General features: G+C 45.4%; 2 non-coding genes across 2 annotated transcripts; one reads left to right on the top strand and one right to left on the bottom strand.

The window, feature by feature from the left end:
• Positions 1–662: 662 nt before the first annotated feature.
• Positions 663–736, bottom strand: Trnat-ugu (transfer RNA threonine (anticodon UGU)). The gene has a single exon. It is a non-coding gene; the product is annotated as a tRNA-Thr (tRNA).
• Positions 737–1,109: 373 nt separating this feature from the next.
• On the top strand, positions 1,110–1,183 carry Trnat-ugu (transfer RNA threonine (anticodon UGU)). The gene has a single exon. It is a non-coding gene; the product is annotated as a tRNA-Thr (tRNA).
• The last annotated feature ends 10,858 nt before the right edge of the window (positions 1,184–12,041 follow it).

The following is a 12,041-nucleotide window of genomic DNA, read 5'->3' as shown; positions in this document are numbered from 1 at the left end:
ATTGTGTGAATGCTCTGAAAAGCTAATCATACGCATATCACAGCATCTTTTTCCTGTCAGTTAAATTTCGCGTCTGTAGCACGTCATCTTCGTGGTGTAGCAATTTTAATGGCCAGTAGTGTACATTGGTCGAGTACCTCTCCTCCTCTTGAAGCACTTACAGTTAATCTTGGGTTGAGGGAAAGAGCAGAGAAATGTATCACTCTGTGTTAAAAAAAAAAGACTCACTTGCAGAGGAAGAGGTCCAGGCGCTTCGGGGGGAAGGACAGCATCCCCCTCCACTGGCGGTACATCTCCTGCTCGCCCACCTCCTGCAGGTACCACCGGCACTCCTTCCGCAGCCTGTAGACACACAGCACACCAAATGAGTGGCGCTGGAGGTACTCATCTTTGCCACCCGCTGATACAAACTATCTGTCTCTATCAGGACACCAATCCGCGAGGCGGAATTTACAATTAGACGACGCAAGAGGTAGGAGCGGCAGCAAATGAAAACCCAGCTCCCGCCGCAGAATCATTCCATTCAATAGTAATAACCACTCGCGTTAATACATTTATGTCATAGGGAGACGAGGCGATCAGTTCCTGTTTCTACAATGAAATGAACCACCTTAGGTGCTTACAGGCGTTGACATACGTCAACGAGGACAGATGAAAATGTGTGCCCCAACCGGGACTCGAACCCGGGATCTCCTGCTTACATGGCAGACGCTCTATCCATCTGAGCCACCGAGGACACAGAAGATCGTGTGACTGCAGGGATTTATCTCTGCCATGCCTAAGGTTGTTCATTTAATTGTAATTTCATTCTAACGAGCTGCTTGGTCACCGATTAGTATCTGTTCTTTCGGACATGTCCAAAAGAACAGATACCATCTTAGTATATATATATATATATAGTTAAGGCTCACCGGCCACTTGACCATCTTCTTCTTCTGTGCGAATGCACAAACAGTGCCCGAACTCTTACGGGAATCGGCAACGCGCCGCGAGTAATGAGTATAATGTTCGGGGGCACTACGAATGTAGTGCGGGACAGTACGTTGAGAATGTTGGTTTCGCAGGAGGCGTGCCAGAGATAAATCCCTGCAGTTGCACCATCCTCTGTGTCCTCGGTGGCTCAGATGGATAGAGCGTCTGCCATGTAAGCAGGAGATCCCGGGTTCGAGTCCCGGTTGGGGCACACATTTTCATCTGACCCGTAGATGTATGTCAACGCCTGTAAGCAGCTAAGGGTGTTCATTTCATTGTAATTTCATTCTAACGAGCTGCTTGGTCACCGAGGGTATCTGTTCTTTCGGACATGTCGGAAAGAACAGATACCATCGTAGTATATATATATAGTTCCTGTTTCATCGGTCAGCCGCTGACGGTTTCGCCACTGCACCCAATCCTGCATATCCTCGTCCGGCTGAAACCGACTTCAGGTCGCCAAAGACATGCAAATCACACGGTGAAAGATCCGAGCTGTACAGGGGTTGTTGCAGTGTCACCAACCAAATCGCTGAAGCGTAGAGTTCATCCGATTGGAGTGTGGGATCGGGCGATGTAATGAGTCGGGATGATTCCGTCCGACAGCATTCCTGGGAGTTTTGACTCTATGGTGCGTCGAAGTTTCTGCGCATTGATTACGAGCAGAAGGTCCATGCAGTCGAAGGAGGTCATTATGATCTTACGTGGTGCCACCATGTCGATAGTGATGGCAAGCGGGAAAGCCAACGACGGTAACATCCCATATCTCTCCCGCCAAAGAAATGCAAAGTTGTAATTCTTCATGCTTTCCCGGCGGTCTGTTGACATCTAGGATATTCGGGAATCCAGCCGAATGTTCGCGTCGTTCTAGCACGATATTTCAATAGCGCGCCTTGCTGTCTTCTTCAGGTGCTACCTGAGACTGGTCGAATGGTCGATCGAGTCCAGTATTTATGCGAGGAAGGAGCTGGGCGTTCCCTAATCGGTCCGCGTCGAGTGTTCCGTCTGTGATCCGCGCCCGCCAGGCTCGGCTTCAATGGACCCCTCCAGTCGCGGATGTTCTCAGGTAGCACCTGAAGAAGACAGCGACGCACGCTGTTGAAATATCGTGAGAGAACGACGGGAACATTTGGCTGGGTTCCCGAAAATCCTAGATGTTAAATGCAAAGTTGTTTACGCAAATTCCTGTAAGTTGCACCATAACGCCCGCCCCTAAACTGCCAATCGGAGAAAGGCTACACTGTAGCGACTTGCGTGCGAAACACTGCAGCACTCTCCGTACAGCCCGGATCTATCACGCGTGATTTTCACATATTTGGCGACTTTAAGAAACACCTGCTTGGACGTCGGTTTCGTCGGACGAGAAAGGACAAGAATGGATGCGCTTCTGGACCCATCTCGTCTCTGGTATAAATGTTTTAACGTATGTGTGTTTGCTTTTGGATGGAACCATTCCATGGCCCTGTTGTAGCAAATACCCAGTTTTAATTTTACTGCCCCTTATACATGCAAAAAGCTGATGGCAGGCTTAAAATATCATCCGAAACTGTACTGAATGTTTCCGCCGAAAAGTATTTTGAGGAATAGGGGCCCACTCAATGTGTAAACGGCTCAGAAAACATAATTGACCTCTTAGGAACAAATAATCCAGAAAAAATAAAAAAATAAACTCAAAATTTAGCTATTTAAAAAGGCAGGTAAAAATTCCTTTGGTATCTTCCTAAGAAAGAGTTTCCACTCCTTCCAATCTGACTGTGTAAGGATACACCAGATGTGGTTTGGATTCAGAGAAATAGTATCAACTACAATTCAAAGATATGTAACAAATAAATTAATAAGAGATGGTACTGAACCCGCATAGTACATACAACAAGCGAGAACACTGTTGCGGCAGCAACGAAAAAAGGATACCAAGTTTGAAAGAACGTAAACTCTCCTAGATTGGCGATGTTTTACTGAAACTCAAAATTTAGCTCCGACTTCATTGAGAGATGCACTTAGTAATTTCCACAACGAACCTCTGTCTCGAAACCTGGAAGAGAATCCAGAGAGATTCTCGTCGTATGTAAAGTACACCAGTGGAAAGACACAATCAATATCTTTAGTACGCGAAGACAATGGTCTTGTTACGGCTGACAATAGCGGGAAAAAAATCACTTGTGGCGAGAGCGATTCTAGGCGCTTCAGTCCGCAACCGCGCGACTGCTATGGTCGCAGGTTCGAATCCTGCCTCAGGCATGGATGTGTGTGATGTCCTTAGCTTAGTTAGGTTTAAGTAGTTCTAAGTTCTGGGGGACTGATGATTTCAGATGTTAAGTGCCATAGTGCTCAGAGACATTTGAACCATTTGAAATCACTTGTGCGTTCCAAAGCGCGGTTACCAGTCCTGCTAGCACAGTGCCTGTACGTAGGGAGTTAAAAGGATGAGGTACAATGTCGGGTTGCGCCCCCTAAACCACAGATTTCCGCAGTCAGTTCTAAGCGATGCTTGAGGTCATGTGAAGAGTGACACCATTGGACAGTGGACTATTCGAAGCGAGTGATTTGGAGTGATGGTTCGCGCTCTACCCTGTGGAAGTCCAATGGAAGTGTTTGGGTTTGGCGAATGCGTGGGAAACCTTGCCTGCTACCGTGAGTGGTTGATGACGATGATGTGTGGTTTGTGGGGCGCTCAACTGCGCTGTCATTGTCACCCGTGTGAAGTCCCAATTGTTACAGAGTCCAATTTTTTCACCGTCCACTCTAGCCACTGCCACAAATGCTGAGGATGAAACGATAAGACAACACAAACACCCAGTCCCCAGGCAGAGAAAATCCCCAACCCTGCCGAGAATCGAACCCAGGACCCCATGATCCAGAGGCAGCAACGCTAGCCACTAGACCACGATTTGGGGACACCATGAGTGACGCCAATAGTGCTGTACGGAGAAAGTGGTATTGCGGTAGAGGTGTGTTTGTCGTGGTTAGGGTGGGGCCCCCTTATTGTGCTTAAGAAAACACTAAACCTGGAATGATATGAACACAGCACTGGGTGTTGCGTGCAGCAGAAGGACATTTCGGAGACGATTATTGTACCAGCATGGTTCAAATGGTTCAAATGGCTCTGAGCACTATGGCACTTAACATCTGAGATCATCAGTCCCCTAGAACTTAGAACTACTTAAACCGAACTAACCTAAGGACATCACACACATCCATGCCCGAGGCAGGAGTCGAACCTGCGACCGTAGCAGTCGCGTAGTTCCGGACTGAAGTGCCTAGAACCGCTCGGCAACCACGGCCAGCAGTACCAACATGACAATGCATTCTGACATGAAACAACTTATTTGAAGCAATGGTTTGTGGTCAATGACATTCCTGGAATGGACTGGGGTGCCCAGACTCTCGACCTGAACCAAAAGAACCATCTTTGGGACGAGTTACAACGTCAACTTCGTTCCAGACGCCAACATTTAACATCACCACCTTCTCCGGTTTCGGCTCCTGAGGAAGAATAGGCCGGCATTCCTACACAGACATTCAGACACCTCACTGAAAGTGTGTCCAGCAGAATTCAAGCCGCCGTGAGTATGAAGGATGGACACACCCCATAGTAATGTCCACTAACAGGTGTCCAGATAGTTTTGATAAGATAGTCTATATGCTGTTAGTTCCTCATATCGTTGCTTTAACCTACACTCATGTTCATAAATTAAGATTAATTGCAGAATGTGGAGCCACACAACGTGGCACTACACAAAACTGCCGCTAATAGCATAGGCACATAGGGGACACACACGACACAGATCTGTAAGTCCACGATATTGGTGATAAATTGAGAAAACCGTCCGAAACACATGTCGTACAAAACGCCAGTGTTTCCTGAGCATGTACCCGGACATCAGTATGGAATATGATCACCATGCACACGTACACAGGCCGCACAATTGGTTGGCATACTCTGGATCAGGTGGTCGAGCAGCTGCTGGGGTATAGCCTCCCATTCTTGCATCAGTGCTTGTCGGAGCTCATGAAGCGTCATAGAGTTTGAAGACGTGCAGCGAGACGTCAACCGAGAGCATCCCAGACGTACTCGATAGGAATTAGGTCGGGAGAGCAGGCAGGCCACTCCATTCGCCTGATATCTTCTGTTTTAAGGTACTCCTCCACGATGGCCGCTCTGTGGGGCCGCGCGTTATCGTCCATCAAGAGGAAGGTGGGACCCACTGCACCCCTGAAAAGGCGGACATACTGGTTCTAAATGACGTCCTGATACACCTGACCTGTTATAGTTCCTCTGTCAAAGACATGCATGGGTGTACGTGCACCAATCATAATCCCACCCCACAAAAAAATGGTTCAAATGGCTCTGAACACTATTGGACTTAACTTCTGTGGTCATCAGTCCCATAGAACTTAGAACTACTTAAACCTAGTTTACCTAAGGACATCACACACATCCATGCCCGAGGCAGGATTCGAACCTCCGACCGTAGCAGTCGCGCGGTTCCGGACTGAGCGCCTAGAACCGCTAGACCACCGCGGCCGGCCCCACCCCACACCATCAAACCACGACCTACATACAGGACCCTTTCAAGGACATTAAGGGGTTGGTATCTGGTTCGTGGTTCACGCCAGATGAAAACCCGGCGAGAATCACTGTTCAGACTATATCTCGACTCGTCCATGAACATAACTTGGGACCACTGCTCCAATGACCATATACTGTATTCTTGACACCAGGCTTTACGGGCTCTCCTGTGACCAGGGGTCAGTGGATTGCACCTTGTAGGTCCCCAGGCGAATAAATCATATCTGTTCAGTCTTCTGTAGACTGAGTGTCTGGAGACAGCTGTTCGAGTGGCTGCGGTAAGGTCCCGAGCAAGGCTTCCTGCAGTACTCCGTGGCCGTTTGCGGACACTGATGGTGAGATATCGGTCTTCTTGTGGTGTTGTACGCTGTGGACGTCCCGTACTCTAGCGCCTGGACACGTTTCCTGTCTAATGGAATCGTTGCCACAATCGTGAGATCACACTTTGTGGTACACGAAGGGCCCGTGCTGCTGTGTTTGACCAGCCTCCAGACGCCCTAGTATTCTACCACTCATAACGTCATCAATATGTGTTCTCTGAGCCATTTTCAACACACAGTCACCATTAGCACGTCTTAAAAAGTCTGCACACTTGCTCGCTGCACCGTACTCTGACATGCACCAACACACCTCTGTGTATGTTGACTGCTGCCAGCACCACCGTTCGACGACCGCAGTCAAATGCACCGCATGGTCATACCCCGAAGTGATTTAAACCCGCAAACAGCCCACCAGAGCGTTGTTTCACTATGTATCAGCATTATCCTTAATTTATGAGCATGATTGTATAATCTGCACAATAATTCCCTCTTTCAAGTTTTTATTTAACTGCATTGCTAAGTAACTTGTGTACCATTACTAGTTGTCAGGATCTCTTTCCTGTTTTTATAAAATGACACAGGCTACTTGCAGTACGACTGGCTGGATAACTCAGTTCAAAAGTTGAAGGGAGGCAAGACCACAAATAAAACATGTGTAGCCAACTACTGTGTTGTTCAAACCAAAGTTTGTGGTTAGGACAGTTCTATTTTTCTTTATCCTGGAAAGCGAATTTTGATTATTGGTCTCGAATATTAATCTTGGATGTTTCCTCACAACATGCTGAATGTCAGTCTTCAGTAATAGTAACAAAAGGAAATATTCACAATATACGTTTATACCGACTTTCTCTATTTTGGTTTGCGAAGCTTGTACTCAGAATTTGTAAAAAAAACGTATTTGGTAACTCCTGCGTTTATAAAACTGTTGTCTGGCATTATCAGTTAGTACGACGCACCTGTGCTTCCAGCTGCCGGGTGGAGGTGAATCGCCGCAGACTTGGACTCGCTTAGCCGGCTCTACAGTGTCCTTATCTTCCAGCAGCGGTGGAGGCCACAGTTCATACCTGTCCAAACAGGAAAATGACAGTCTCTGCAAGGTTTTAATCTTTCTTTGTAGTCAGTCTAACGTTGACAAATTCGTGTCATAATCTATCCGTCTTGTGTTAATGACGACCAGCGACTACAATGCTTGCTGTTATCTATACTACTACGTAAAGACAAGTCACTGTTTAACGGTGTTACCAAACATCTCCAAAAGTTCTGCAACCAATTTACTTCGCATTTTTACACGTTATTCTAATAAACGTTCACACGGACACGGAAATGTTGTTAGCGACCGACTTACATCAAATTTTGGTACGATACTTTTATAAATATTCAAATTGACATATGCTGCGTATTTTCAAGTATATATATGAACCATGGACCTTGCAGTTTGTGTGGAGGCTTGCATGCCTCAGCGATACAGACCGCAGGTGTAACCACAACGGAGGGGTGTTTGTTGTGAGGCCGGACAAACGTGTGGTTCCTGAGGAGGGCAGCAGCCTTTTCAGTAGTTTCTCGGGAAACGGTCTAGATGACTGACGGATCTGACCTTGTAACATCAACCAAAACGGCCTTGCTGTGCTCGTACTCCGAACGGCTGAAAGCAAGGGGACACTAAAGCCGTAATTTTTCCCCAGGGTATGCAGCTTTACTGCATGGTTAAATGACGATGGTGTCCTCTTGGGTAAAATATTCCGGAGGTAAAATAGTCCCCCATTCGGATCTCCGGGCGGGGACTACTCAGGAGGACGTCGTCATCAGGAGAAACAAAACTGACGCATTACCGATTGCCAGATCCCTTAATCGAAAATTTAAAAGAGAAATGGATAGGTTAAAGTTAGATAAAGTGGGAATTAGCGACGTTCGGTGGCAGGAGGAACAACATTTCTGGTCAAATAATACAGGTTTATACATACAAAATCATACAGGAGCAATGCAGCTGTGGGTTTAGTAATGAATAAAAAAAAATAGAAACGCGGATAAGCTACTACGAACAGCATAGTGAACGCATTATTGTTGCCAAGATAGACACGAAGTCCACGCCTGCCACAGTAGTACACGTTTATATGCCAACTAGCACCGCAGATGATGAAGAGATTGAAGATATGTATGACGAAATAAAATAAATTATTCAGATAATTAAGGGAGACGAAACTGTAATAGTCATGGGGGTCTGGAATTCGATAGTAGGAAAGGAAACAGAAGGAAAAGTAGTAGGTGGATGTGGACTGGGGGTAAGGAATGAACGAGGAAGCTGCCTTATTGAATTTTGCACAGAGAAAAACTTAATCACCGCTAACACTTGATTTAAGAATCGTGAAGGAAGGTTGCATATGTGGAGGAGACCTGGAGACACCGGAACGTTGCATGGTGATTATATGATGGTAAGACAGAGATTTAGGAACCAGGTTTTAAATTGTAAGACATTTCCAGAGGCAGATGTGGACTCTGACCGCAATTTATTGGTTATGAACTGTAGAGAAAAACTGAAGAAACTAAAAGAAGATGGGAATTTAAGAAGATGGAACCTAGATAAACTGAAAGAACCTGAGGCTGTAGAGAGTTTCAGAGGGAGCATTGCGCAGGTTTGAAAAGAACGAGGGAAAGGAATACCGTAGAAAAACAATGGGTAGCTTTGAGAGATGAAACAGTGAAGGCAGCAGAGGATCAAGTAGGTTTAACAGTTAGAGCTAGTACAAATCCTTGGGTAACAGAAGAGATATTGAACTTAATTAATGAAAGGAGAAAATATAAAAATGCAGTAAACGAAGAAGGCGAAAGGAAAGCAGGAAGGTGGAATGAGTATATAAAGGGTCTATACATGGGCGATATGCGTGGGGGCAATATTCTGGAAATGGAGTAAGACATAGATGAAAATGAGATGGGAGATATGATACTACGTGAAGAATTTGACAGAACAGTGAAAGACCTAAGATGAAACAAGGCCACGGGAGTAGACAACATTCCGTTATAACTAATGATAGCCTTTGGAGAGCCAGCCATCACGAAACTCTTCCATCTGATGAGCAAGATGTATGAGACAGGCGAAATATCCTCAGACACCAAGAAGAATATGATAATACCAATTCCAAAGAAAGCAGGTGCTGACATGTGCGAAAATTACCGAACTATCAGTTTAATAACTCACGGTTGCAAAATAATAAAACGAATTCTTTACGGACCAATGGAAAAATTGGTGGAAGCCGACATCGGGGAAGATGTGTTTGGATTCAGCAGAAATGTAGGAACACGCTAGGCAATACTGTCCCTACGACTTATCTTAGGTTAAGGATGGTAAACCTACTTTTACAATATTCGTAAACTTAGAGAAAGTTTTTGACAATGTTGAATGGTATACTGTCTTTCAAATTCTGAAGGTGGGAGGGGTAAGATAAAGGGAGCGAAAGCCTATTTAGATTTTGTACAGAAACCAGATGGCAGTTTTAAATAAGGGTTGAGGGGCACGAAAGGGAAGCAGTGGTTTAGAAGGGAGTGAGACAAGGTTGTAGCCTATGGCTTATGTTATTCAATCTGTATAATGAGCAAGCAGTAAAGGTAACAAAAGAAAACTCTGGAGTAGGAATTAAAATCCAGGGTGAAGAAATAAAAACTTTGAGGTTTGCCGATGGCACTGTAATTCTGTCAGAGGCAACAAAGAACCTGGAAGAGCAGTTGAACGGAGTGGACAGTGTCAGGAAAGGAAGCAAAACGAAGACAATGGAACGTATTCGAATTAAATCAGGTGATACTGAGGGAATTAGATTAGGAAATGAGACACTTAAAGCAGGAGATGAGTTACGCTATTTGGGGAGCAAAATAACTGATGATGGTCGAAGCAGAGAGGACATGAAAAGTAGACTGGCGATGGCAAGGAAAACGTTTTTGAGAAAGAGAAATTTGTTAATATCGATTATGGACTTAAAAGTGAGGAAGTCTTTTCTGAAAGTATTTGTATGGAGTGTAGCCATGTATGGACGTAAAACGTGGGCGACAAACAGTTTAGACAAGAAGGGAATAGAAGTAATTGAAATGTGGTGCTATAGAATAATATTGAAGATTAGATGGATGGATCACGTAACTAATGAGGAGGTACTGAACAGAATTGGGTAGAAGAGGAATTTGCGGCACAACTTGACTAGAAGAAGGGATCGGTCAGTAGGACACGTTCTGAAGCATCTTACTTCAGATTTTTACATGGAACTCTAATAAACATTCAGGCAGACACAGGCTATATATTAATATATAAATATGTATAATATGCAGATGATTTTAGGAAAAACCTCGAAAAGTCCCTGACCGATTTCCTGAAAATTGTACCCCATGCTCTAACAAAACATTCAGACAGACAGACGCTATACACTTTTTTAAACGACAATGTACAGTTTGCTCTTAAAACAGTCTGTGGGAAACAAAAGGCTGTGGTATACCGAGTTGTGAAAATATTTCTTTCTCGTAGTAAATTCAACTATAATAGCTGTGAATTTAAACCATTGGCGAGATTGTTTCTCCCACATATAGTTTAAACAAATATTGTATACACAACTATCTGATGTTTTGCTTTCTTCCTCGTAGTGAGCTTCAACAGAAAATAGGAAAGAAGTGTCTACAGCTTGTTGGCTTACGATTGGAATACTACTACGTAATCTGAATCGTCTCAAACTTCGTAACTCTATCCATTTACAGATTAAGTCTTTGCAAAATACTGTCATTGAAGCTATTATCCTTACAGATCCAGCAGCAGGAGAGGTCTCCCTCATTCCCCATATGCCAATGATCCCAACCGAATTACCCATTCATGTTAAGCGACTCCAATCCCAGTGAATGTTTCGTTGGCAATAACTGTAAATGCCCACATCTGATACCAGTGAAAATGGGCCGTGTTATAGGCACGAGACTCCACCTACCGTCGCCGCTTTCGAAAGTGGGTTCTCTGCTGGGTATAAGGAAGAGGATGGTGGTGGTGTGTCCACAGATGGCTCCTGATGACAGAATAACAACAGTTATCGATCAGGTGCAATACATTGGTTGTGGGCCTCCTGGGCAAGGTTTGCCTCCGCAGCGACGAAGATTGCCGGCAGGTAACTGGAATCTGCTGCCTCACCGCCGGCACTACGGCCTTGCTGGCTCGTACTGCGGCAGCTGGGACCATGCGGTCTGGGCCTCTGTTGTGGAGGTGGCTGGGGAGCGTGGCAGCTGGACAGATCAGTGCCCCGTATCAGTGGACATCCCCTGCTGAGGCTACCTGGTGTCAGCACGCCAGGTTCCCCAGCTCCGAACCTGGTCATGGCGTTTGTGGAGGACGACGGCGACAGTGTTTTACCACAACACATCCCAAGAGATGACTACCATTACAGGAGGCTGGCTGTTGACGGCGTCCGACGATAGCATACCTCTGGCGCCTCCTAGACGACGACCTGCATTAACATGGTGATTATTATGATGACAGCGATGACAGTGACGACTCCGAACTGGTAGCACCTCACGACGGACGATGTTGACGAGCTGGTTGCAGGTCCTTAAATACGGCTTTCTGCCAATGACTTCTGAGGTTCTTCTTCCCCAGGTAGAACATTCTGGTATTGCTCGGCTGGCGTAACTGGGGCGATTACCGCCCTCGATGTCGACATCCCGGCGTGCGACGAGTGCTTCTTGTCACGTCTTCTGCTCCCTGGTGACACAGCATTTATACTGTCTCCCTAAATAAAGAGACTTATTTCCTACAGTATGCTGTCAGCCCGCCCCTGATGGGGAATCGAAATGACAATAAAGGAAAAATATCGAAAATCATAAACGTCCTGTCACAGTCGCCACTTTGTTATATAATAAAATAATGGAATAATTGATAGTGAAATGTTGAAATGCGTGGCTTTTAAAATGCATTGAATTATGGAGACTAAGTTTTCGCCATGAATAACAAGCACAATAAGCTGACCTATGCCTGGAAATAAGTTCGTATTATTATGAAGGGGGGAGTAGTTTCTTTCTCCACTGTAGATTTGTGCTTACCCTTCTTTGTGATGCTAAGTTCGGTCGCCGTGTTAACCTTCGAAGTCTTGACCCTGTTCCCATTGAGCTTAGCGGATCTTCGTAATTTTTCAAAGTACACAGACGGGCTTCAGTTCTTGTCATTATCG

This window comes from Schistocerca cancellata, chromosome 2 (assembly GCF_023864275.1).
Source record: "Schistocerca cancellata isolate TAMUIC-IGC-003103 chromosome 2, iqSchCanc2.1, whole genome shotgun sequence".
NCBI lineage: Eukaryota > Metazoa > Arthropoda > Insecta > Orthoptera > Acrididae > Schistocerca > Schistocerca cancellata.
The sequence above is the reverse complement of the archived record's forward strand: the minus strand, read 5'-3'. Positions and strand labels throughout refer to the sequence as shown.